Source organism: Nothoprocta perdicaria, unplaced genomic scaffold (genome assembly GCF_003342845.1).
Source record: "Nothoprocta perdicaria isolate Ctin4 unplaced genomic scaffold, notPer1 scaffold_36, whole genome shotgun sequence".
NCBI classification, from domain to species: Eukaryota; Metazoa; Chordata; class Aves; order Tinamiformes; family Tinamidae; genus Nothoprocta; species Nothoprocta perdicaria.
This window is the reverse complement of record NW_020455599.1, coordinates 2,671,137-2,698,264: the sequence shown is the minus strand read 5'-3', so window position 1 is coordinate 2,698,264 and position 27,128 is coordinate 2,671,137. Positions and strand designations below refer to the sequence as shown.

At 38.3% G+C, this 27,128-nt stretch overlaps 1 protein-coding gene across 1 annotated transcript in view; it reads left to right on the top strand.

Moving 5' to 3' along the window:
- The first annotated feature begins 19,622 nt into the window (after positions 1–19,622).
- Positions 19,623–27,128, top strand: part of RGS17 (regulator of G protein signaling 17) — a 62,362-nt gene continuing 54,856 nt past the window's right edge. The window contains exon 1 of the mRNA XM_026044420.1: positions 19,623–19,665. The gene's annotated coding sequence lies outside the window, so the exon portion shown is untranslated. The remainder of the gene's footprint in view (positions 19,666–27,128) is intronic.

Sequence of the window (27,128 nt, the reverse complement as noted above, 5' to 3'; positions counted from 1 at the left end):
TCTTAGACTACAAGCTGTATACAGTTCTTTTTCAGAATGTCCAAAGTGAAAAATCTTTAATGGGAGCCCTCAAACACACAATTTGGAGATGTTTTTAATCGTGTGAAAAGACTTTGCTACAATCACTAGATATACTACATCTTTCTTTCTCCTCATTTCCTTTCCCTTTACAAATAATCTGCTTTGACTGGAAGTTTCTGAAAAATACTCAGGAATTTTATTTGTAGTCCAGCAAGTTCCATTGCAGTATTCATATTAAGTCTACATAAGTCTACCTATTAAGTCTCAAAGCATGTTGCCGGATCCATCCTTTTTCCCTGGCCCAAAGAACATTAAGGCAAAGTCAGTACTGCCGATGGGATTTACTCTAACATTCTTGTTGTCTTATTGCCTTCTGCAAGTCAAAAGTTCAGGTTATGATATATAAATCATAAACCTTGTTCAGAGATGCCCAAGTGTTATGACATTCCTTTTATGAATATTTTTGTACAAATAAATCCTTCTTACATAGTAACTTTGAGAGATGTGAGAGAGCTCTTTCGAGCCTGGGTAAAACAAGACTTCAGCTGAATGACCCTTTATAGTTCCTATAGCCCTACTACTATGCACAAATTGTTTTGAAAGTGATTTAAAAGTGAAATGGTGGACTGGGAATATGAATTAATAATATCTTGAAAACTTAATGCTCAGTAAGAAACTAAACTGTATGATGAAACAAAGAAAGCTAACAGTGCAGTGATTTTAAGTATGACACAAAGTGTTACAAATGCAAAACAACTGCCAAACCTTCATAATCTATATCTCATTTATCTGTATCATTAAAATTAAGAAACTTGAAACATTATCAAGTTTGACTGAATACATATTCAAACTGAATTGTAATATCTTAAAAGATATACTCCTATACAGTTTTGCATACTTGGCAATATACAATATAATTTGCAAGAATAATTTGGTAAATTAATAAAGAAAGCTAAGTTTAAATGAAGCTTAAATGAAGAAAGTTGCAAATATATTCACATTGCTTCTGTCGATTTACACCTGTCAGTTTACAGAAAATATTGATCCTTCAGCAAGTGAAAAACAGTTATTCTGAAATGTTTGCTTTTGCCAAAACAAATTTATTCTGTTGACTAGTAATTTCTTACATTATACATAAACTTATATTTATCTTTCCCATCCTCATTGTTATCTGTATGTAATGTCATTAGACCTACATTTTCTGTTGCATTTGAAAATCTTAATAATAAATTGATAATTTTCCCATACTATTCTGAACAACAGTAAAAGAATATGTAATCAAATTTTGTACTTAATTGATCAGAAATTCACAATATGAATAATTAGATTTTAATTGGTTCCTTCAATACTCTATTTCTGAAATTTGTTACAGATAATCAGTAGCTATACTAATGTAGCCCTGTAATAATTAACACTGAAATTTCTGGCACTAATCACAAGAATCATGGCTAACTTCCTAGTATTTAGGGCAGCCCTTGGAAATAATGTGAAAAAGCACTCAAAAGCATTTAACCAATTAGAGGGCTTGAATGAGTGAGCTTTCTAAGCCACTTGATTTTAAGAGTAGGTGTCACACACTGTGGAATATTGTCTCTGTAAAATTTCCAGAAAGATTGTTCTCTTAAATGATTGGGACAGAAAAGAAAACTGCAATCAGAACATATAATCAGAAAGGAAATTCTGCTGGTCAGTTAAAGAAAACAGATGCAATATTAAAAAAAAAAAAAAAAGAAAAAAATAAAAGATATAGAAATGTGTGGGAGGGAAGGTATAGTTCTAGCTGTGCATTTTTCTTTTCATTCTGATTGCTTGTTTTGCTAAATGCTTACAACCATGTAATACATAGATACTGTAATCAGGTTTTGACTACAAAGAGTGTTTTATAGAAGGTTTAAAGAGGTTCAGGCTTTTATGAATTTCATATTCTTCAGAAAATATGTTATGAAAGGTTCACGTTTCATTTAAAAAATAAAAACACAGAGGATTAGGAGAAAAATATCAGCATGCTCACAAAATATAAACATAGCTGAAAATTCCTGTTATTTGACACATTTCATAAAAGACTTTATTTTTAGAATATCAGTTAAATTTGTTTACTGCACATTTTATTTAAATTTTGTTATTTAGAAGCCTTGCAATTAAGTAGAATCTGAAAATAATAACTTGTTTATTCATGGAAAGATTTTTCCAAATGTGACTGCATGAGTGTCTACACTGATTTATAAATTTGGTCTTTCTAAAGCATCACCTGCATCCTGCACAGGAATCAAACAGAAATATTTCATTGTTTCACCTATCTTATAATCTAGCAATCAAACAGAACTTGCTGGAAACACTAGAGAAAAAATGTTAATGTAGATTTTTATTTTATTTTATGTACTTGAAAATCATTAACTTACATTTGAGTTGAGGAAAATTATACCTATACTACATAGTAGCTGGAACTCAATCTAGATGTCAAAACCCATTTATTTATGCCTATGTATTCTAGTTTTACTTAAAAAGAATGATTTGTATGCAATTATGAACAATTTTTTTCATAAAAAGCCAAAAGTGCTTTTTAATGGGATCATTTTATGTGTGCAAAAAATAATGATTCTTAAATGATGTGCTAGCTTGTTCTAATACTTCCTACTGCTTCTTGATAATGTTTAAATTTTTTGAAATTTTATTTCCTTTAAAGGATTTGGAAATCTTAGGGTGAAAAGTAGAAACACACGAAGGCAGGTGTGATTTTTCATAGCATTTACATGGTCCTATGATTCTAAAACATCTCCCAGCTATATCAGAAATTTCTAGATCTCTATGGCCATGTTCATCTAACCGCATTCAGAATTGTTCCATTTTTCCAGATCCAGATACATTTCCTGGGTTCATCCAGTGCTGGAGCAAGATGTAGGTATCATCGAGTCCCACCACCTCTCACAACCACTGTTTCCATACAAATGAAACACAAATGGACACCAGAGAGGGGAACCACTGCAGCACATATGGAAAACTAAGCAAACCATATATATCTGCCTGTGAAGAGTTTCCTATTCCTCTGTGTTGAGGAATTCTAATTCTTGGAAGAGAGAAACGTCAGAACTGCCTCAACCCATGCTGTTTGGAAAAGAGTGTTCTCACGGACTTTGTAATACTACAATGTATAGAAAACCTCAATTTGCTCCCTTTTCAGCAATTAGTATGTGGTTTTGTTTGGTTTTAATCTTTTAATTCTAGGACGCGGCAGCTCCTTTGACCAACAGTGTTCCTCTTAGTCTTTCTGTCCCATGTTATTCCCCTTTTTTTCTGTCTGAATATCAGTGACACTCTGTGGTCACACAAACAATATCTGTAGACAGTGTCAATATATTCAGTTTTAAAATTCATACACTATGAAAAGCAAGTTCATGCACAAATCTAAGTACCAGTAGCTATCACCATGATTTTTTCACTCATATTTAAATTAAATTACATTAGATTACATTAAATTGTGTTAAATTCACTTTCTTTCATAAAAGAATGAATAGAAGAAGACAGATTTATAGGAAGGAAATGATTGCAAGGAGCTATGATGCAAACTGTCTGCATGGTGTAATATACGGCTATTTTAACAGATCCTACCTACTCTTTCAAAGTTAAACTTAGTGATATGTTTGGTTTCCTGAGCTTACCATATTGCTTTTATCCAGTTCTTCAGACCAAAGCAGTTTATATGGAGTTATATGAGGCTTCTTCAATTTCTCACAGTGTTTTGATTAATTTTTGTCCCTGGTGTATGCCTGTGCAGAAGAGAAATATATGGATCTGCGTTCCTATTTTAATCATCCCAATCAATGCATCTCTTTGATCAACATCACAAATCACAGTAAATTGCATTTTCTACACCAAATAAGAGCAAAGGGTGCTGTAGATCAATATCCAAATGGCACATAAGGGATCCAGAGGAAAGATCAAAGAGGAGAATGTTGCTTCTGACTTGTGATTAGTCTTGTGTTGCTCTTCTACTCTTTTACGTCTTTGGCTAATGAGACTTGTGAAGACAGGTTGGCTCAGAGAGCTCCTGTAGGAAAATTCACACCTTTTTGTTCTGCATCAGCTTGATCTGCTGGCCATTCAGAAAGCCATCTTGCAACACTTTTATTGCTCTTGTTTTCTGAGTCAGTCAAAAAAATAGTAAAAAATGCATCTGTGTGGAAAGCATCTGAAACCATTATTGTTACTGGACCCCAGAACTTAATTTCTCCTCCCACTAGGTGCTCATACAGCTTCATTTATCACAGTGCTGAAGGACTTAGTATATCCTTCCAGCCTAACACTAACCCCTCTAGTGATGCAGGGAAGTCTTGATATCCACTTCATAGATGGGAAAGTGAGTATATAAAGTTTAAGATCAGCACTGACCTGCTTTTTGCTAGTTCATCTCACCAAAGAACGCTGCGCCATGCAGGGATCCCACATCAGCACTCTAACTGTTCACGTATCAGTTTCCCAACACATGGTTGTCAAATAGCAAGTAATCCTTTTGTAGGCTACTTTTTAAAATTAAATATAAGGCCTTCTTTTTCAGTTCATTTACTTCAAAAGCACTGGAAGCTTCTTTTTATTCAGGTGAGGTGTTTTTATTATTATTATTCCATGATTTTTATTGCTTTAGCATTATGTTTTTTTCCCTCATTAATTCTGTGCCTTCTTTCTCTTTTGCACATTTTAAACTTTACAGACACACGGTCCACTCATATACGTAAAGTTAAGCATATGAAATAGCCTACTTATATAAAATAAAGCAGAGGTATAACTGTTTGCAGAATCACGATTTCGGGTTCCTTGAAATACAGCCCTTCAAATACAGAGAGGGCTTAACTATGGATCCCGCTGGGCAGCCATACAAGTCAGCACATTGAAGTCTACATATAAAGCATTAAAGATGCTCCTTTTTTCCCTTTTAAGATAGTTCCACATTCTCTTTGGATGACTTACATCTCTTCAGTAAAAGAGAAAAGCAGACATTTCTTATCTTGTTTCTCAAATTGAGATTAGGGAGCAGGTACTCTGGGAGAACCAGGACCCAGATGGTTATTTTCATTGTAGACATCAAGGTATGAGGTACGATTTGGTGGTGCTTCTCAGAGTTAAAAACTTTCATTTTCTCAGGGTACTCAGCTGAGAATGAATGGCAAAGTAGTAGATTGGCTTGGTGTTGTATGGTTCATGTGACTATTTTTCATTCCATGAAGTTAGAAGGAATTAAACTAAAATGAAGATTAGGAAAAAAAGTGTTGTGCTTTTGTTTTTGTTTTTCTACCTCATTTCTATCCCTTGAGCTCTGATCTTACATGGGGTCTGCTAACACATGAGAATGCCTTTGCCTGGTTAGCACTGGTAGATGGAGGTACCCTTTTATTAGGATTTGTAGTGACATCTCATACTTGCAGTTCAATGGAGTCGCATTGGACTTCATATTTGCTAACGACTAAGGAGCAAATACTTGTGAAGATGAAATACAGTCACGCTCATCACCCATTACTGAGCCTATTTCCATGTTTCAAAGAGTGCTTCATAAGCACTCGGTACAGAAACAGCTCTGTTTGTTGGAGGTGCTTATTCCCCAAGCTCCTGGGATGGTGCCCAGTTGTAATCACAGCAATGTTTTTGCAGTTCCTTCCTGTCCCTTTGATGTAGCATTTGCTTTTTAAATTCCGGCTGCTTTCACACATTTTTCTCAGTCTGCTTTTTGGCTTTCTTTCTGAAAGTACTGGGGCTCTCTTAGGCACCAGGAGGGGAGTATGTTTTTCCCACCTCACTGTTTCATTAATTCATAGGGTTAAAGCCTCATAGATTTACTACCAACAACAACGACCAGATGCACGGCAAGGACTACATCAAATGGGGCATAGCCAATATAATGCTTAGAAAGATTCAGCTTAAATAGCTAAGAAAGTGAATACTGTTTATTTTCCAGCTACACTCCTTACTGCTTAAATTGCTGTAGGAGAGATAGGAGTTCCCGGGAGGACTTAGTGCTGTCCAGGACGAAGCCATTAAATGTCTAATACTTTGAAGCAAATAGTCAAGGAATGTAACTCTTAACAAAATTGAAGAGACTGTATTCAGTTTCATGATCCAAGAAGATCAAGATGAAAATGGTAAAACTGATATCACTACAATTAAATGGGTTATTTAAAGTATTTTGTGTTAGATTTTCTGAAGAGCGCTATGTAGTCACAAAGACTTATTTTTTTTTACTTTTTTTTTTTTTTCTGTAGAGTTGGCAGAGTCCCTGCAGCCCTGTGCAGAGTTATTAATAGCATTAACATGTCAGGGAGGAACTGAAATTTCTCACTCTGCATATGAAGAGAAGACAACGGGAAAAAACAATCTACCATGAGAAATTATTGAATTTAATATTATTCTCCTAAAGACAGCGTGGGTAAAAAGCAGAAAAGCAGGTACTTGCACCATGCTTGGAGGGTTTATTCTGAACGTTTTAGGATCATTATTTTGTCTTATCCTTTTTGTTGTTTTTGTTTTTGTTTTTTGGTCTTAACCATAATTTCTATGAAACATGCTATTTTTTCATAATATACCATTGGAGAGCTCAGTATTCACAATCAAATAGAAATTCTTCGCAAGCTGATCATGAGATTACAGAAAAAAAATGCAGATGCTCTGGACTAATGGACCAAGCACAGCTCTTGATGTTGATCCTAGGAGAATTACCTCTTCACTGTTTGTTGAGTAGCTTCCTTTTCCTGTTCATAGAATGGAAACAGCATTTTTTTCCTAACATCACATCCTAGGAAGGACTAAGGTCACCAGCCTACTCCAATGAAGTCTGCTAGGAGGAAGATCAAAAATTATTTTAGGAAAGAAAGCAGAAATTTTGCTCTTAGGTAGGCCCTATGGGCATCTGTGGGAGTGTGAGGGTGACATAAGAAGCAGAATTCTCTATTGTCCCTTTCTATTCAGGCTGTGCCAGTCATCACAGCAACAGAGCACTTCCCAACTTAAGAATAAACAAAAAGGAGTATCATCAGTTATCTGAAATTTCCTCTCTATTCCTTCCTAACAGAGAAAAGTTATGTGAATGCTCTAGCAGAGAGTTGCTGTGATATTCACATAAACATAGGTAAATGCATATTAAAAAGAAAAAAAAAAAGTCAGATATGCTTATTTACTGTTGGGAAACAACAGGTCAAAGAAAGGTGCTTTATAATTGGACTGGAAAGGCTTCTGCTTTGTTGACATTCTGTTCATTCTGACAGATTTTCAACCCTCCATTTCCTGTTCTTATTCACTATAAACTTTTCAGAATTAATATTGAGGTCTAGATAAAGCCAGGCTGGAAATATAGACTTGTAAGTGGAAAGTGTCATTACTATGTGCTGAAGAAAAAAAAATAATGGGAAGAACATTTTCTAACAATTTGAATGGTTTACTAAAATTTACAATGAAACTCTCTATACTGTTTTTCATAAAGTACAAACTATAAGCAATAATCCATGGGATGGGAGCACTCTGGAGCATCATTTCATTTTGGGGTCCATTCACAGCAAACAGATAAAAATCCAAACAGTTGCATTAGTATCTGTTCATTACAATATTCAGACCTGCATATCCTCAGGTCCCAACCTTCGGCTGATGCAAAATACCATAGCTCTCTGTGTTTCAATGGCCTGGTGAATGCATTAGCTGGCACGTGGCCCCTTGGGCATGCGTAGATAGTTCAGCTTGCAGACTGGCAGCAATGTTGTGGGTGCAAAAGCTGACATTGCACGGTGAGGAGAAGGTGGCACACAAGCCTGGCAAATGCCCCCTGCTATATCAGACCTAGACTAAGTAACAGATCTCTATCAGGAGTTCTGGATATTCAAATGGGACCTAGGCTATCATCTCATTATACTGAAATGGCCAGTCAGGAAGCTGGGATAGTGCAGAAGAAAAGTGATTCCTGAAGCAGACCTTTCTCCAGTGATATAGTCTGTGGCCTGTCTGATTTCAGTAAACAAAAAAAACCACAGAGCTGGTAAGTGGTGGGTACCAGACTGAGCAATTGCAGCTCTTTTTCAGTAAGCCAAGTATAAATGTGCACAGATGTCGGCCCCGGTTGCTCCTCTACACTGAATTTTCAAGCTTTCTACCAGCAGGACAGCTGGGTTCCAGCTTCATGTGAGAAAAAGTAATGCTCAAGTAACAGAATGCATTTATTTGGAAGAGTGATCAAGAAATATCTCAAATAGGTATAATTTATGACACTTTATACTTTTCCCTCTCATTTTTCCTTCTCTTCAGCAAAATTGTATTTATTGTATGTAGATCATGTTGTTGTTCTCTTATTTGGATTTTCCCAATACTTACTTACTTTCTTTCCCAATATTTACAAACTCCATTTCTGATTCTAACATCATAATTCTGTAGCAAATCCCAGGAGAGCTTTGAGTGGATAAGGAATGAAATATATGACCTATTTAATAGTAAAATTAGTTGGAGTCACAGTTTTACTTTCTATACATATTTCATAAAGGAATCATATCCAATAGCCCTTGGCTTCACTATCAGTATTTTCCAATATTCCCTTACATTTGGGCTTACCTTCAGCTCACAGTAAATTGATAGATGGGACCAGAGCTTAAGAGCTTCAGTAATTAAAAGCTTCCCTGCCATTTTCTGTGCACACAAGCAGAGTATCCTGTGCTGCACAGACTCTCACAGATGACATTCTAGCTGCCAGCACCACAGGAAAAGCCAGACACATTTTCTTGTATTAAGTTCCAAAATAGCAGGCAGTCTAACAAGCTCTAAAAGATGCTGTCAAGGAGGAGAGTCACTGACAAGGTCAATCTTGGTCATACTCCGGGACAGGGAGAATATCAATAAACAGAAATGGTCTAAATTGCAGCACAGCTTCTAACATGCATAGCTCTCATGGTGCTTTCAGACACAGAAGCATATTGAGCAAGTGCCTTACCCAGTCCCAAAGAACTAAATTTCATCTTCATTTACCCTACAGAAAAGCAGAACTGCACTTGGCTAGTGACTTCCAGACTGAGTTTGTGTAGCAACTTAATCCAAGATGCTTGTTTACCAAAGACTATTAAAAAAAAAGGGTCTAGCCAGTCACTTGAGTCAATTTTTATCAAGTTATTTCCTCAGAAATGCCACTGAAGGCATTGAGTATCCATGCATGCACAGTATCATTGGTATTATCTTCTCCAACAGCCAATCATTCCGCATGCCTCTTAGAGGCTCCTTCTTTATGTAGTACTAGGACAAGCAGAGGAGAAATTATTTTTAAAATAAGCAGGTGATGCTCATAGTCTTCTTCCTATTGAAAATATTACAAATGCTGTGCTAACAGAGAAAAGAGTTAACTGTATTTTCTTAAGAGTTTATACTATAGAAAACCCTTTATTGGGCCATGCCCTTCTCCACTTGGCGATTAATATGAAAAAATCATGTTTTCATACTGCTGCCTTTACATTTTAGAATGTTCTGTGTATCCTATCCTAAATTATCAGAGTGTAACTGCTGGGTTAATTGTATTAAACTTTATGTTATTTTATTTTATTTTATTTTATTTTATTTTATTTTATTTTATTTTATTTTATTTTATTTTAAATTTATAGCATTATAATTCAGATCAAACTGTAACTAGGATTTTTTTTTAAATGAGCAATTTAGAGTGACCATTTTAACATGTTTCTAAAAGTGCTACTTTCAGAAAGTCGAAAGCTGACCATTTTTCTGCTCTGTCTTTCTCTAAAAATCAGACGCTTTGGAATCTCTTGGGTTGTTGAAGCAAAACAACGAATCATTTCTGAAAAGTGTTTTTTTTTTTAATGTTGGCAACCTTGTCTACCTACCTCTGACAACAGACAAGTCATGAGAACAATCTGGATCTTGTAAATAACAGTTGGTCAGTGTAAAAAAGGCCCTATAGTTTAAGATGCTTTGATGTTATTTCATTTAACACTCTTTGATTTGATTCATAGAGTAATGCTTTGGAATTCTTTATAGTGTTTCTTAGAATGATTAAATTTCCAGATGTTTTTCCTCCAATATAGTTCTGATTATATCTAGGGAACAGTCCTTTTTGGTTAAAGGGTGCCATTTTTAAACATTCATTTTTTAAATGAAGCTTCTGTTCAAGTTGTGGTGTGTTGCCTTCTGAATTGTGACAGGCATTAAAATGCTCTTAAAAAAGAATCCTATCATTCTTCTCAAAAAGATTCAGTTTCCTCCTGTTTATTGTATCTAAGGTAGTTTTCGGAATAATATTGACTGCCTAACATTTATTGAATTATTAGGCTTCAGAGAAGTTTAGCAAATAAGTAGTTTATCCTAAAAAGCTGAGTTTTTACATATGCCAACTGCAACATTGTCCACTGTTTGTTTACTGCACTCTCTCTTACTTCTTAGACAACCCTTAATTGACTAAACATTGTGATTTATGGAAGGGAAGAAAAAGCAGCAGCTTAGATTTTGGCAGGTCACATTTTGATTTCATATAGATAGGAATTTCCTTGTGATGAATAATTATCTCAGTTTATAAGATGCATTCACATCCAGATTGCCATGTTATGATTGCAGATTGCATTAAATGAAATGGATTTTCTCAGGATTTCCACTAGGATACCTGAGATCAGTTTCTAGCAATTACTTTAAAAAAAGAAGTAATTTTTTCCTCAAAAATTGATATACTCAAATATATATGTTATCAACTGTACAAATAAGGAAACCATGTTCTTCTATTCCCCTCTAAATTTAGGATGAAGACTAAGACATTGGAGCCAGCCCCACGCTGGTCTGCTTAGCACTGCTGTTCCAGCTGTCACTGCTTGGCAGCAGTCCTTGAGCATGGCTGCTGCTACACCCTCACTTCAGTAATTTGGCTGAACTTAAAAATGACAGGTAGTTGAAGTAAAGTACTGTCACTTTTTCATGTCAGCTAAGCAGATTGCATTTTCCAGCCTTTCCAAAGGAGTCATTAAGCTGCAGGTCTGTAAGATTAGAAGAGGCAAGAACACAAACAAAAGGCTGAGTAAGTCCAAATGGAGCCATACAAAAGCTGTACTGTGCAAAAAACCAGCATATTTTTAACCTACTGTTGGTAAATTACCTGCCCTACACCTACTGCCCAGTTTTTGACCTGCTGCAACCTCTCAAGGCAGCAGTGATGCTGTTGGACTAGAGCGTGGCATACGCTGCTGTTTCTCACTTTGGCATTTCCCCACAAAATGATTGGGGAAAAGTAAAGGGAAACAATGCACATCTTGAATACCCCAACACCAGCACTCAAGAAAACAATTTAAACTGAGAAAATGCAAGTTATATAAGAATAGTGAAATTTAGTGCTAATTTTACTAATTTCCTGGTGTAATAACCTGCACAGTCAGAGTTTCAAGACAAATTTAAATGGTCCCCCAATAAGAAAATCTGAGAAGCACTGTTAACTGATCTGCTACATATACTGCTAATGAGTCAATATATTATACTCTTTTTGAGGGAAAAAAAAAAATACAGACCTGATCTCTAAGTATGTAGATCAGGATTTTTTTTTCTTGAAGACTAAAGACTCTACTGTCATAGGAAAATTTGCCAGGGAAATGGTCTCTTCATTTAAAGAGAATATTTTAGAAGTCAGAAAATTGCCACTAAGCTTCCATTTTCCTATAGAAAATTTAATTTGAAGCAAAATGGTAATTTTAGTGCAGCTTTGACAAAAGCTTGCTTCACATTGTTTTCCCTGGTAATTATTCTCAGTCAAAGCAAAAAGCCAGGAAAAAAAAAGAAAAAAAGTTATCTTGGGTAAAGGTAAAGATTAATGAACATCAAACCCCACTGCTCTAATATTAGTTGGAGGATAGCTGCCATTAAAGCATATGCTACACATCTGATAATGTATAGTATGTCGTCTCCTTCTACCTATCTTGATCCATTTCTGTAAGGTTGCAGGGGATTAAATTTGCTGAAAATATTATCTCTCAAGTAGATGGATAACACATTTCCGCTATACATACGAGTTTCTCACAAGGACAGATCTGTGCCCACTTAAAGAATTGTTGGCTTGCAACCCAGGAATCGGACAGTTGTTAAAGATGATCTGGAAGGAATGATGTATTTCGTTTTCCTTACTTTCATCAGAAGGATATTTTCAAATAGAAAGCACTACTATTAAATTATGCAAATTTATGGTGTCCAAGCAGAACAGTAACCAGTTTGGTGCTTTTATGTTATATACAAATGCTAATATGACATCTTTTTTTCAACTATACGGGCAAGTTCATCATATACTGCCAAGAGAAATCAGTTAAGAAAATTACCCAGGAAATGCCTGAAAAGCCTTTCTGGAATGGACTAAAGAAGTCCTTATAATCTTTTTTCAAGACCATTTGTTGCAATTTTATAAAATGTTCTAATCATTTTGTTGGCAAGCTGTTTAAACACATTAAATTAATATAAAATATTACTAGAACGTTTACCAGGTTAAGAGTAAAGTTCAGGTTTTTATTTATTTCTGGTTTGAAAAGGAACACCACAAAAGGATATGTTACAGACTTCTGGGAGCATCATTCACAAGCCACATTTGAACATTTTTGAACTCTCTTTCTTGGCCATTCTTTGATACATTTGCTATGTCATTACTTACTTAACTATCCTCTCTGACTGTATATGACTTTCACCTCAAAAGGTTTCCATTTACAAACAGCGAAAAGGACACAGCTAGTACCAAGCAGAAAATGGTGTGGCATGCTTACAGGCACAAGCATCAGTAGACAGATGTCTTCCAAACGTTTGCATTTTTGTAAGCAATGAGTAATCAACTGTGTTGAACCGAATCATCAGATTATTTGTTCTATGTCTGATCTGTTCCAAACAGTCCTGGTAGAGCTCAGTGCCTAGAGAGGGAGTGCTCTGCTTCCATCTCTTGGTGAACACGAGGAAGAGCAGCCAGCTGAGATTTTTTTTTCCTCTGAGTACTTGGCTTACCCAAATGCCAGGTGAACAGATGCTTCAAAGGGAGGGCATTGCTGTTCTATGATAAATAGAGGAGTCAGGATATAGAGGTTTATCTGTTCAAGCTTTTCTCCCAGAGTGTTCCCACTACTGCTCTGAGACTCACCATAACCATGGGTACATGTGAAGAGAGGATGTTGTGGAGTCAATCTTCCTCCAACCAAAAAAAAAAAAAATTAAAAAAAATTAAAAAAAGGAGGAAAAAGACATCCTGTGCAAAGGATTCTATTCAAACTTACTATCAGAGGCCGCTTTCTAGCTATCAAAATATATATGACTTCGGGAGAATTCTTCAATATGAAATGACGAAGACACACAGAAGTATGTTTGCCAGGGCATGGCATTGGCTGCTGGAGTCAGTAAGAGTGGCAGCAGAGAAAGGACCAGAGCTGAATTACTGCTGTTGGGCTGAGAGGTGATGACTACAAGTGATAACTTCAAGTGATGACTACACAGCATTTTCTTGCTGTCCAGAAACAGGAGGCTATATCTCAGGATTGAGGGAATATAATAACTATTGACACCAGATTCACTGGGAAATTACCTATCACATATTCAAACTGGTAGGTTCTGAGCTAAATTAATAAACTCCTGCAAAATTTTGTGGAGATGGAGGAGAAAGTCATGACAGCCATAGCACAAGAAGCCATTCACCTGACTCCTTGAGTTGTATAGTAAAATCTCTGAGGTTGAGACCTGAGAAAAACTGTGTTATGTAACACAGAGCACAGAGGATAGAGATGGTCTGAAGAACAAATCCGAGGAAGCAAATGTCAGCACCTTCTGCTGGATCCAGGTATTTCACTGTTTCATGAGGTCAACAGGGGTGTGAGACAGGTTCCTTGCACAATCTGCCAATGTCAGCTTCAGCACACTCTTCCTTCTCCCCGCAGTAGATGCTAACATTTCTTAGGAGTTCTCCTTCACCACTTCACCACTTTGCTGCCATTTAAGTTTCATAGACCTAACACAACAAACATGCACTGCATGACAACCACATGAGTTTCAAAAGCTACAAATGGAGAAACTTTGCAAAATATGTTACCCTTTATTTCCTAGACTTTCTCAGAAACTCTGGTGGGTGGATGCTCATGTACGTTTGTGACTCTAGTTCTGCTTGCTGCTGACAACTCCAGGTTAAGAAATAGCTATATTATGAAAATTTTGCAGTATAAATGGGACAAATTCGGGAGGTGCCACAAAACTTAGAGAGTGAAGAACTCCTATCTCTATCCTATGAATAAGGGGACTGATTTGAAAATGTAAGAGAGAAAAAAATGTGTTTCATGAAACTTTTATTGAAAAGACAGATACTGTAGTAAGGTAGAATGATTCTAGCTAAATTTCTTAGTCAAAAGTCACTACCACAGGAGGTTATACCAAGGTTATATAGGTGAGCAAGCTAAGTGAAAATCAATATTTCATGAGCTGCACCTAAAATTTGATCTTGTCTGTTAACTTATTAACACTTTTAACCTCCTGATCATCCAGTACAAGCAGACATATTCAAAATATCAAATATTTCCTACCATTCAAATGTCTTTCTTACTTTTTTTTGCCTACCAGCATTAAAAAGCTCCTGACTGCTCTGCCAGTTCTTCCTGTTTGCTGCTAGTTATAGCCCAGAAGTGCTTCAGTGCAGGATGCTCAAACCAGTAGCTTACCTGAGATAAACCACCACCTCACACTGCTGTGCAATTAAACCTTTTAAAATTCCACCACTCTAGCTGTGGCTAGAGTGTAGGGGCAAAAGTCTGCAATAACTTGATAAAACATATTTACTTCTAGAAATAGCGCTAGCAGTCTTTGTCTAGCTTGTGACAGAACGTATTAGGTGAAATGGTAAAATGGAAATACCAGTTAGTGAGCTGCAAGGTAACTCAAGTCAAGAGGAAGCTATCTCAAACACCAGAGCTGTGGTTCAGAGTCTGGTCCCTTCAGTTTACTGCTAGTGACATTTTTCTTCCCATTTGAGTAAATAGACTTTTGTTTTTTGGTGGCTGTGGCACATAATACCAGCCTTTGAAATGCTGATTGCACAGCCAAAGTTAACAGAAACAGCTGCAAAACAAGATGTCATTATCTCTGGGTCTTGCTCCGAGTGAGCTACAAGTGAGCTGCCATCTGCAAAGAGCAGTTCTTTAATAAGGGGACTTCTGAAACCTTTGTTTCTGCATATAAACAAGCCAAATTACAAATATCGCCTGGGGAAATCTGAAACCTGACTCTCAGACTGTGAATTTATTTGACCTATTGCTACAGCAAATATAAAATCTCTGTAATAATGAGATGCTGTGGTTCTACTCACCTTTTGCAAGCCCAAAAGATGCTTCATCTCTTCATCCAAATAGCAAATTCAGGAGTATCACTTCTTCAGCTTATTTATTTCATGCCAAAAAGGATCAGTTAGCTTAAAAAAAAAAAAAAAGAAAAAGAACTAGGTCTTCTAGATAGCAGCATAGAAAGTTATATTTCATTTTTTTTCATTCTTTAAACTCTTCCTAATAATGTCAAATAGCACTAGAACCCATTATAATTAAAAGCATTGTTAAGGTTTTATAAGAACCACAGTATTGCACAATTGCACATTGACAAAAAAACTCAAACTAGTGTATTCCTTGAAGCTCATATAAATATACAGTCATATCTGTAATTATAGCAGACTTTCCTAATCCATTGCTTTCTTGATGGTACAAACGTTGCTATTGCTACATTGCTGCTTGCAGGGAAAAAAAAAGAATTACACAGTCAGTGGCTCAGTCTCATTTTAAATAATTATTTTTGTACTATATTAAAGCAACATTGTAGAAATAGCAGATCATGACTTTCTGATCAACTTCAAGACATTGACTATTGGTTTGTTATAATTATAGCCTTTTTTAAGATAAATGTGGGCAAAATCTACAATTAATAGAATGTAATCTGAAAGGCATAATGACAATAACAAATTCTAAATATCTATCTTTCTACAGGTAAAATGGAAAACAGGTTATCCTGTCAACTTCGCTCTAGTCATTTAGACAAAATATTGGAAAAGAAGGAACTTAGCTGAAGGTTCATTAAAGTCAATGGGAATCCTGACATTAGGAGCATTAAATGGTAGATAAGACAATATTGTTAGATTTATATAGAATCCCTGTAACAAAAAAGTTTCTCACTTCCGTTGTGTTCTAGATTTTTGCAAATTGTTTCATAATACTCTTTCCCATCCAGTCTTTTTTGGTTTTGGTTTTGGTTTTTTCCAAACTCAGATAATTCATGGGGAAAAAAATGACAAATTATGAATTTAAGTCTTAATAAAAAAGCAAGAGATTAAAGATTAAGGGGAAATTGTTTGGGATAAGATATGTGAAGAATTACGGAACAAGAGATATGAACAGAGAGTAAAAGGCCTGGAAGAAAAGAAAAAAAAAGTAATTGGACACAGATGCAGGGGCTCCAAAGTGGGCACAAGGATTAGGAACAGTGGTCTGAGCAGAATAATTGATCAGCTATCGAAAGAAATTGAATTTATAAACAAGAGCTCAAAGAACAATGAGGGATGGTTTAAGTGCAGGAAACTGGTAAATATGAATGACTGGGCTTGTTCAGAGCTGTGGAAAACACTAAGAAAGTCATAGAAAGCTGAAACCCTTTACTCATTTCAACATATTACGCACAGCGTTTTCTAGCTTATAAAAGTGTTTGCTGTCATACTTTTCTTCTGACATGTGGATAAAGAAAAAATCTTTTCATTCTGATACATTATCCCTTCTAGGTAGAACATCCACATATACTACCTATGGACTTACTAAAGCTTTGGGAGAGGAAACTTGCATTAATGGTTTTCACAGCTTTTCACAAAGTAAAAATCTCTTCTTAATTTTATGCATGTACTGAAGACTTAATGGTCTGAGTGTAAGCTCAAAAAAAATGAGCTTAATTTTATGGGGTTTTAGAATATTTCCTAAACAAGGAGGCTTTCATGAGTTGAGGCCTTTGAATGGAACTGACACTCTTTAAAGCTGTAGGAAGGTAACTAAAGTTTTTAAGCACTGCAATTAACCGATAACCTAAAGAATAATAAGGTATTTTCTTTATGGAAAAATCATCACTTCGCACACCCCATTAAGAAATTCAAAACGGATCAAGTATGCAATTCCACCTTGTTATCCTTCAACACTCACCTTCAGCCCTTCTGTAGAACAGTATCTAATTAAACTTACTTTTTTATCCCTTTAAAATCTGCAAAAATGCATACAAAACTCAAAAACTACAAAAACTACAGACTACAAAATTATCTTTCGCTAGTAAAGGAATTCCCTAGGAACAGGAAAGAACAAAGAATATTAAAAGCATTATCTGCTGTTCATTGTATCCAGCACACACCCTGTTAAATGGCCATTGGTATGGGAGTAGCAGGAAAACAGCACGTATTTCTCTGCTTTAGGTAACACAATCATCAATGAATTCTCTGATTGCTTTTACTATTTACTTTTATTTGGATTTGGTTTGGACTTTTTGATAGCAAAGCATGATCTTCTCAGAGTGTCTCCTATGGGTCTATACTCTTGGAAGATAAGAATATCTAATAAACACATTTGTCACATTCTTATGAGAATGGATACCCTACCTCAGTCCAGGATATGGACTGCATAAAGGTAAGACTTATTGTGAGCAATGAAATTGAATTTGAGGCATATTCAATACTGTTATCACTTTCAAAAATATTTTTTATCATTTCATTATTCTTCTAAGCTCTCCTTTCAAAGAAAAGTGGAAGCCAAATTTCGATAAAGACTTTCAAGTTACCATCCACTCAAAAAGACATATAACTCCGAATTACACTTACCTCTTTATTTGGGTCTGTAACTAAAAATGGCCTGATTTTCTGAGGGCAAGATTGTGAATGTAGGTAATATTTTTTATTAGAAGACATGAGATATTTGGAATAAATAACTTTTCAAGGCTCTCAAGCTTTTCAAGTCCTGAACAGAAGGTTAAACATCAAGCTAAATAGCAGTGGCTCTTAGTTTAATTATTTTAATTAGCTGGACAGTTCAAGAGAAGAACCCAGTTGGAGCAGGGGTGGGGTGGGTGCCAGGGAAGAGATATGGACATTTGTAAGACAAAGAGATCAGCTTAGTTTTGTGTGTGCAAAATTGAAGGGTTACCTTGGAGTGGAATGTGCTATAAGCATTTTTGTTTAGCCTGTAACTTTCAGTATCAAGCAGAGTTATGACTTTCAGTTCTCCGTGAACTGATTTCCCCTCCATGAATATTAAGCCTGAAGAAAACAGGAACGGTGGTTTTGTGAGGAGTGACTTTCAGGGAGGTTAACATTGACTTTGGTTCTCATGATTAGAAATTAGAAGCATTTCTCCTAGCAATTAAAAAAAAATAAAATAAATATAAAAAACCCCCATACTGTTAAATTAAGCGTGCCTTGATAGATTCATGGGAGCTGAGATGTCTCAGATTTTTCTATGCTCTTTGCTCTATGTCTATGTCTAGACATGTCTATGCTCTATGTCTAGAAGCTGCCCTTCTAGACAGCTTTCAATACCTACTAACATCTGTGTAGTTTTGGTCTCAAATTTCATAGCACTTTCAGGTCTATATGTAATATAAAGGAGTCTGGATCAATTTTGTGAACGGAATTAATATGGAGTTTTGGCAGGGCACAGTACCATCTTTTATCCATCCCTGTGCCTTTTCGTACCATCTTGCCAGACTGTTTTGGCTGAGTGATAAATGCAGCAATGTGTTCTCTCTTGAGTTATTAACATTTCTGGATTTGTGGCATGATTTGACAGGATCCAGATGCCAAATATGTATTTTTCCAGTGCTTTTGCCTTCAGGCATATCAGACTCCGGACATTCTAGGTGCAGTAGGCAAGCTAAGTAAAGTTTCCTCTTGAGCCAGCACTGGAAACTGGAATTTGGAAAGCTGGGAGAAAGACAGCTGGCAAGATCTGGCAGGATTCGGGATTCAAAGAGATTTTCAGGGCAGGCTGCTCTTCATTTTGGAGCCCATGACTGGCAGATCCGTGTCGGTTTTTTATCTAGGCATCGAGCTTCAGGTGCTGCCATCAAAACGAAAGTTTCTTGGGCTCTAAACCCTTGGCTGTCAGTCCTGTGCAGCGAGGAAAACGCAGCACGGGGTGGTGCTTTGCACGCTCATCCTTTATTCCATACAGGACACACCTACGTGGCGCGTTGTGAAACCCCCTCCGCCCGAGGGGCTCCCCGGGGGTCCCCCCCGCCCGCTCCCCGCCGCGAGGCGCCCGCGGGGCCGCGCGCGTCGCCGGCGGCCGAGCCCTGCGGAGCATCCGCGCGCGCGGGAGCCGCTGCCGGGCGCTCGGCGGGCGGCCGCGCCGCTCCGTGACTCACCCGCCGGCGCCGAGCGCGGAAACTCCCGCAGCCGCCGGGCTCCGGAGTCAGAGCGCATGTGCGCTCCCTGCCTCTGCTCCGCTCCGCTCCGCTCCGCTCGCCTCTCCACGCCTCGCATCCCTCCCTCGCTCCCTCCCTCGCTGCCTCCCTCTCCCTGGCGCCCGGGTGCTGAAGTTGGGCGGATGGCAGCCGAGCAGCTCGGCTAGGCACGAGCCGCACGAGCCTTGCCGCGGGAGCGCGCCGCGCGTCGCACACGCAGCCGGGCGGCGGTGGGTAAGGCGGCCCGCTTTTATTTTAAGCCCGAACCTCGCGGAACGGCATCAAAATGTCTGCTTTATGCCGATGCATGGAGCGGGAGAAAAAAAAAAAAAAAAAAAAAAAAGGAAAAAACGGGAGGGGATGAGGGGAGGAAGAGGAGGGAGTGAGGGAGGATGGATGGAGGGCGGCGGAGAGTGCGGATGAAAATGCACTCGCCGGAGGGACTGTGCGTGTGTGTCAGTGTGTCTGGGTGTGTGTCAGTGTGTCCGGGTGTGCAACAACGGGCGGCCGCGGCGGCCCCGACTGCGGCGCCGAGGCTGCAAGGTGGAGCGTGTATGTGTCTGTGTGCGTGCATGTGTGCATGGGTGTGCGCGCCCCGCGCTCCTCGCTGCGCGCCCGCGGAGCACAAAGGGCTGGGAGCGGTGCCCGGCCGCGGGGCGGGCGCGGGCGCTGCGCGGCCCGGGGGGCCGCGGGAGGCCCGGCCGCCCCGGGGGGAGCCGAGGGGCACGGGCTGGCGGGGGGCAGCCGCCTTCCTGCCGACGGGGCTCCTCCTGCCGCCCCTCTCGGCCGCGCTCCTCTTTGCCCCCTCCATAACGCCGCGCCACTGGCGGGGGGTGCTGTTATTATTGCTATAATTCTCCTAGGAGGAAGGTGAGGGCGAGCAAGCGAGTCCTTGCTGCAGATGAGGAGTTGCCTTCCCTTCTGCCTTCCTCCTCCTCCAGCCGCCCGGGCCGGGCCGTGGGGAGGCGGCGGCTGCCGGGGGCTGCCGCGGCCCCAGTCCCCGCGCCCCTCTGCGGCAGCATCCTCCTCCCCGCGCCAGCTTCCCGTCCCTTCCCTGGAAATGTCGCCGGGATGCGGGCGGGGAGGAGGGTGGCGGCGGGAGCAGGTGCCGGCGGGCGGCAGCTGCTCCCGACCCGGCCCTGCCCGACCCTCTTCCCAGGGCGCCGCTTCCCGGCCGGCTTCCCCCGGCGCCGGCAGCCGGGGGCTTCCCCGGGGGCGCCCCGGGAAACCCCGGTCCTGCCGCCAGGGAGCCGCAGCCCCTCCCGGCCCCTAGCGACACGTTTTCCAGTGGTTCTTCACCTCTCCTCGGGATAAAAATCCGCTGGCAACCAGGGGAGGCTGAGGCTGCCTGGATTGCTTAGCAGTCAACTTATTGTCAATCCCGTATTGCACCATTTGCTCCGTGCTGAACTACATCTTCTGGTTTATTTATAAGGAAGCCTTCCCTGCAGTGTCAGGCTTGGAGCTGGCAGAGGGGAGACCTCAGATTTTCAGGGTTTGGCTCTCATATCTGGGTTGTCACCAACATGTGTGGTGACACATGGTTTGCAGCCAGATGCTTTTGCAAAATGGATGAAATCTCAGATAGGCTCCTAGGTAATTGTAAGTTACATGTCATCTGGCAATAGTATTATAGGTAACAGGTGATAAATAGCTTTCTACAAATGTAATATACATGCAGCACAAATCTGCAGAGTTTTCTAAAGGAAATTAATTCGTATGCACATCAGTGGACGTTAGTGTCATCATACTTACATAAATCACTCAGGACTTTGTTCTAGCAAAAGCCATTTAGGCAAGCAAATTATTTAACCTTTATAAAGAAACTGTTATATACTCTTATCACTGTCAGGTCGTTTTTTTTTTTTTAATTTAATTCCAAATTCAAGATAAGCAAAGGCCTTCTAAAAAGACTTACCTGCTCCACCTCTAAAAGTTTACAGCATTAGAAGTGAAGGCCACGATAAACATAAATCTTTAGCTTTCTAAAATCTATGAGAGTTAGATATTTAAATGCCTTTATCAATCAGGGCCTAAGATCCTTCTAAGTAGACAAAATAGGAACGTAATTTGATTAAAAACATAAGATCAAAAGAATTGCTATAGTGAGTTGGACATTCAGGTCAATATCCTGCCTCTGACCGTAGTCATTAGCAGATGCTGAAGGGGAAAAATACATAAGAAATGGTATTTGTATACAGTGATCTTTTCCTGGCATAGCCTTTCAAGTTCCAACAATCAGTAGTGCAGGGATTCCTTAAACTGGGGGTTGCCTTCAGACCATCATATTTAATAAGCTACTGTATTTCTCTACTCCCCTCCCCCCTTTTTTTTTTCACACCCATTTATACTTTGATCTCAACATCATTTGGTGTCAGTGGGTGCCAAAATTCAATTAGGAGCTGTGTGAAAAAGTATTTCCTTTTGTTTGCTATGAACCTCCTGCCTCATAATTTCATTCAGTGCTCCTCAGCTTTATATGTGACAAGGAGTACATACTGGGTTTGCACAAGGTGCCAGTTGGCAGCAGTGTCCTCTCACACCAGAGCAGGTAGTTCAAGTTTATTATATTAAACACTGAGCTGGAAGATCTGTAGATGCCAATGCCCTCAGTCTATATGTTGAAAATTCTAGATGCGAATAGTGGGTGGGAGAGCTGTTATGCAACATGGACACTTGTGCACAAATAATTGCTCTGAACCCATGAACTGATTTCACAAAGGCTACTGAAGAACTATCTGGTGAGAATTAACTCCTTGCACCATTGATTTGAATCAAAATCTAACTGACAGACTGATGAAAAATTCCCTATCTTAATACATTTCTCTACTATTCTGAAAAGAAGATAAAAGATCTTATTCTTGAACTGTGATTTTTCATTTTCAAGAAGCACAATAAATATACTAGAAGTATAGAAAAGTTAGAAGTATATTAAAAAAAATAGAAGTATACAAGACCCAAGCTACATGTAAAGGGGCATCTATCAATGAACACTACACATCTAACATCACTTCTAATTGCTCTGCTAGGGTTCATTTTAAGGAATGTGCATGCTGAACAATGTGCATAGATTCAAAAGCTTATTGTAAATCTTCCACAAAACATATTTTTAAAATGTGTAGAAGAAGATTTACAATGTGGAAGATTTACAATATTTTATGATTTTGAAGGACTTGTGATGCAAATTCTCCCCAACAGTAGTGCTGAGATGGAATCATGCTTGAGGAGCACAAGTACAGACCAGGTTAAGATCACAGAAGTCTTCCCTGTCTCGTCATTAGCCCTGCTTTAACTACCTCGTAAGAACAATAAAGGAACAAAAGACAGAGAAGTATAAACACATGGTCAGGACCCCAAAACACAGAAGTGCTCAGAGTTGAAAATCTTCAGCAGACACAACTTGAAAGAACACAGGCCTCCACAGCAAAAAGTCAAAGTGAAGAACAGTAGAAACTCCATAGAGTTTCACAAAAAAAAAAATTTCTTAGAAAATAAATAAATTGCATTAAAAAAAACTTGAATGCTGGAGTTCTCATGCCCAAAAAGACTAAAAGAAGAGGAGACTGAGTGGCATCATTATTAAGATAGGAGAGAAAGAATATTAGTTAGTCTCAGAATTAAGCCTTTCAGAGTAAACATGAGAATGGTTTACCACCTACAAATGATATTACTTATATATATATATGCCTTCTTTAAATGAAAATACATTAGCTTGAATAAATTTTATAATCCTAGCACCCTTTAAAACAATTTAGACTTTTTCTATTCCTATAATGAATGAATTAAACTATTTTTTTCACTTGTTTGCTTCACGCCTTCCTTTAAATGTGAAACTTAGGGACATTCTTAGGAATATTCTGAAAGCATGCTAAATGACACAACATTAGCTCTTTTGACTTATGCTCATCACAATTACATCACAGCTTTCCTGATGATGAGTTCATAGCTAAGGTAGGGTTTTATTTTGCACTTGTACCACGGAACTCAACCTCAACTTATTTAATGAAGAATATATCTTTACCTTACTTGCAGTACTTTTTTCTGTGAATACAGAATGAGTTTTCTATGAACTTACAAGTTCATATGCTAAATACCTTGTGTTCAAAATGGTTAAAAATTAAATCATTCAAGAAATTTAGCATTTCTGTTGACCTCTTTTTTGACTTGGATAGTCTTAAAAATGAAATAGCACAGTTAATCTTTCCATATGGTTAATTAAGTAAAAGCCTGTGCACAGGGTATGAAAAAAATGATTTTATTAAATTATAATTAAACTCATCTATGCATGGTTATAGCTAATAGCTGTAACTGCACGGGCTGTAAATAGGTTTGTGCCAGCGAGTTTGATGGCTCTTGGGAGGGGTCCTCCAAGGGAGCCTCCAAGGGAACTCAGCCCGTATCAGTGCTGTGGGAGTTGGCTGCAGCAAGTCTGCGATATGGGGCCTGGATGCATGTGTCACCCTGCTTCAGTGGCTGAGGAACTGGTTCAGAAATCTCTCTGCCGAGGTTTTATGCCCCTGCCTTAAGTAAGATGCTTTTCCCTGGCACTGCTGCTGTCTAATGTGCACAAAGAAAGCATCCATGCGGTGTGAGTGAGGCGGACACCGATGGGAATATTTAAAGCACACAAACACATGAGCTCTGGGTCTACAGCCTTTCAGGCACCATGTAGTGTAGGTTTCAGGTAAATATGGGTCCCCTAAACCAAAGCAGAGGCTAAATTCACTAGTGTGCTTTAGCTGCTTTGTGCTGTTCTGCTGATGCATACCAGATGCAAACACAATTTAAATGGCTGGTGTGCTTTGAACAATTTGTGCTGTTGTGACATCCCGGTAAAACTGTGCTTAAAGTAGATTTTTAAAAAGAATAAAACAATGTAGTGCAAACTGATTTAAGACTGATTATATCAAATCTTCACTTGAAGTTTTGAGTGATATAATTGTCTTTGGGTTCCTTGTTTATAAAACACGAATGAAATGCTTCATATCCTACATACGGTCAGAATTTTCATATATTACTTCATAATCAAATGTCAGTAAGCTGATAGAAATCAGTGAATTTCTAGACAATGTGAACACTGGGAATTACAGACAGGGATATGGAATAGAAATAAATAATTAATTCTTATGGGGTTCCTCCTTAAGCCAAGTGTTACAAGTTACAGATTGCATTTAAAGTCACTCAGACATCTTAAACACAATGTCTACACTTGGCAATCTAACTCCATCCAGAAATACCCAAATATCTAGCCCAGTTCTGTTAGTGAGAAAGGGAGTAAATCAGCAAGTGCTGCACTAACACAGCAATGCAAGTCAAACAGCTTCTGCTGCTAAAGCAGCTTCGCGTAAAGCTACCTTGGGTGTTTTTCTGCTGTGATGACAGCCCTGTGCCTACTGAAAGATGAGACAGAAATCACAAGCTCGACCACTCTCTATAGCCCTAACTCTGTTTCATAGAATCACAGGATGGTGGAGCCTCTAGAGAGGATGGCCTCTAGAGAGGCTCAAGCAGTTCACCCAGAGCACAAAGCATAGGGTTGCATCAGGCAGGTTTTGAAGATCTCCAAAGAAGGAGAGTCCACAACCTCTCTGGGCAAATATTTGTATTACCCAGCAGGGAATATGCCAGAGAAACTACTGCCTTTAAAGTGAGACTGTTATTCTATCTTTGCTTACTGTTATAAAATTCAGCTGAATATGCAACATTTCTCTGTAATTTTATTTAAGTGCAATTTCAAGCAGGACTTGCTCTTACAAGACTTATTTGGTTTTAGGAAGGTTGAATACAGTTTAAGCTGTTTTGATGTATTATTCTTTTCTATTCTGCGGTATGCTATTATATTATGAAATCATTGTCTTTGGTGGAAATAATGATAATAATAAAAATGAAGTGCAGGACAGAAGGAGCTTGGTCACTACTACCCCGTAAATAGCTCTAGACTAGATTATGCCTTCCTTTATCATCAACTCACGTCAGTTACAGTAAAATAATACTATAATTTCAAAGATAAAGCAATTAACCCACAGGAATCACGGATGAAGACTGTCACAGTGTCCTTAGCACTTTTATACCTAACACTTTCATACCTATTGCAGTTCAGAGAGCTTTCAAATAAGATATTTCAAAACCCAGGGCACCCAAAGAGGCAATCTGTTCCACAATGCTAGACACACGGCAGCTCAAGGCAAGGAGATGAAGGGAGTCCTTATGTTTCTTGCAGTGTCATTGGCCAATAGCATAATACACAGAGTGATCTCCTACAAGCCTTAATTAGAGAAAAATGTAAAAATTGTTATTAGCATGGTTACTACTTATCATTTATGTGATGAAAGGAACTTTCTGAAATTAAGATTTTTCTTATCTGATCCACGTTATTACCAAAGCATTAAAGGCAGGATGCAGTTTCTGACAGCCACATTACACGAGACCTTGGAGTGGTGTAGATGTTGCTTTGTCAGTTGTTTGAGTTAGATGAAGATCAAGAACAGTGAGTAATAACTTCCTTTACAAGTAGCCCTACTTTAATTAATGTAGGTGGGAGGTGTGCTCGTAATTACTCCATGTCCAAAAGGTAGCTGTATTTAATACTAAAATATTAGTCAGATACTTGAGAAGAGAGGAGTGAGATGTGCAATCTACTTTTTATCATTCAAATAAAATGGTTTAAAAATAAAAACACAAATTATTTTCATACTTAACTCTAAGCTATTTTTTTTAAAATTCAGTTGTCTTAATGATACGATAGTCCAACTTATATAGCTTGATAATCTGGTAACAGAATCTAATTTTTAATTTTTTTGCTTCATTATATGTGTTCAAAAATTTTACAAGTACTCGCAATGAAAAAAACACCAAACCAAACCAAATAGAGTCTTAACTCCTTGATAACCATCATGTGGGCCAGAATAGACAAAAACTTTTTCAAATACTATGTTGGATTATTTTATGTGTTAACAGAGTCACGGAGATACCATAAAAAGACAAGTATATGTTCTGAGTGCTGAGGATCTTGAAAAGGGTAAGGGAAACCTCTGCACCCAGGAAATGCAGAAACTTCTGAAATGCATCTATGAAAAAAGCTATGAAAATGGCAGCTTGGAGCTGACAACGCACATACAACTGGGCGTTGGTCAGTGATTCAATATGCAACAATTTACTGTATAGAAATGTATTTATGGGATATTTCCTGAGGTCTGTCTAAAAACATATACCTGCACTGCCAGTCACAATGTGCTGGAGAGATGTCTGACTTGGGCTGAGTGCTAGAAGCAATCTAGTTAAAGCAGCGCTGAGCTTTGTGCAAGATGGTGGCCCTATTTTACCTCTGATACCTGTATGACATCTTTGCAATCCTGTACAGAATTCCCAGGAGATGATCAAGTCACTGCTCGGCTCTTTAAGAAAAAAAAATTAAATGGCTTCTGAGGGTATTTACAATGAGATATATTTCACACTCCTTCAACTCCTCCTATTTTAGCTTTTCTTAAGGCTTTTCAGTTGTTCAATATCCTTCTTATCTAACGACATCACAACTACATTTCAACAGCAGTCAGTAAAAAAATACAAAAGTAGCATAACTTTTACATGCTTCCTTAATGAAAAGAAAGTTACTTCATGTCCCTTTAATGATCGAGAGGAAGGGTTTTTTTGAATGCAAATAAATATGATTTAAAGAACTTTAATGTAAGAAAACTAAA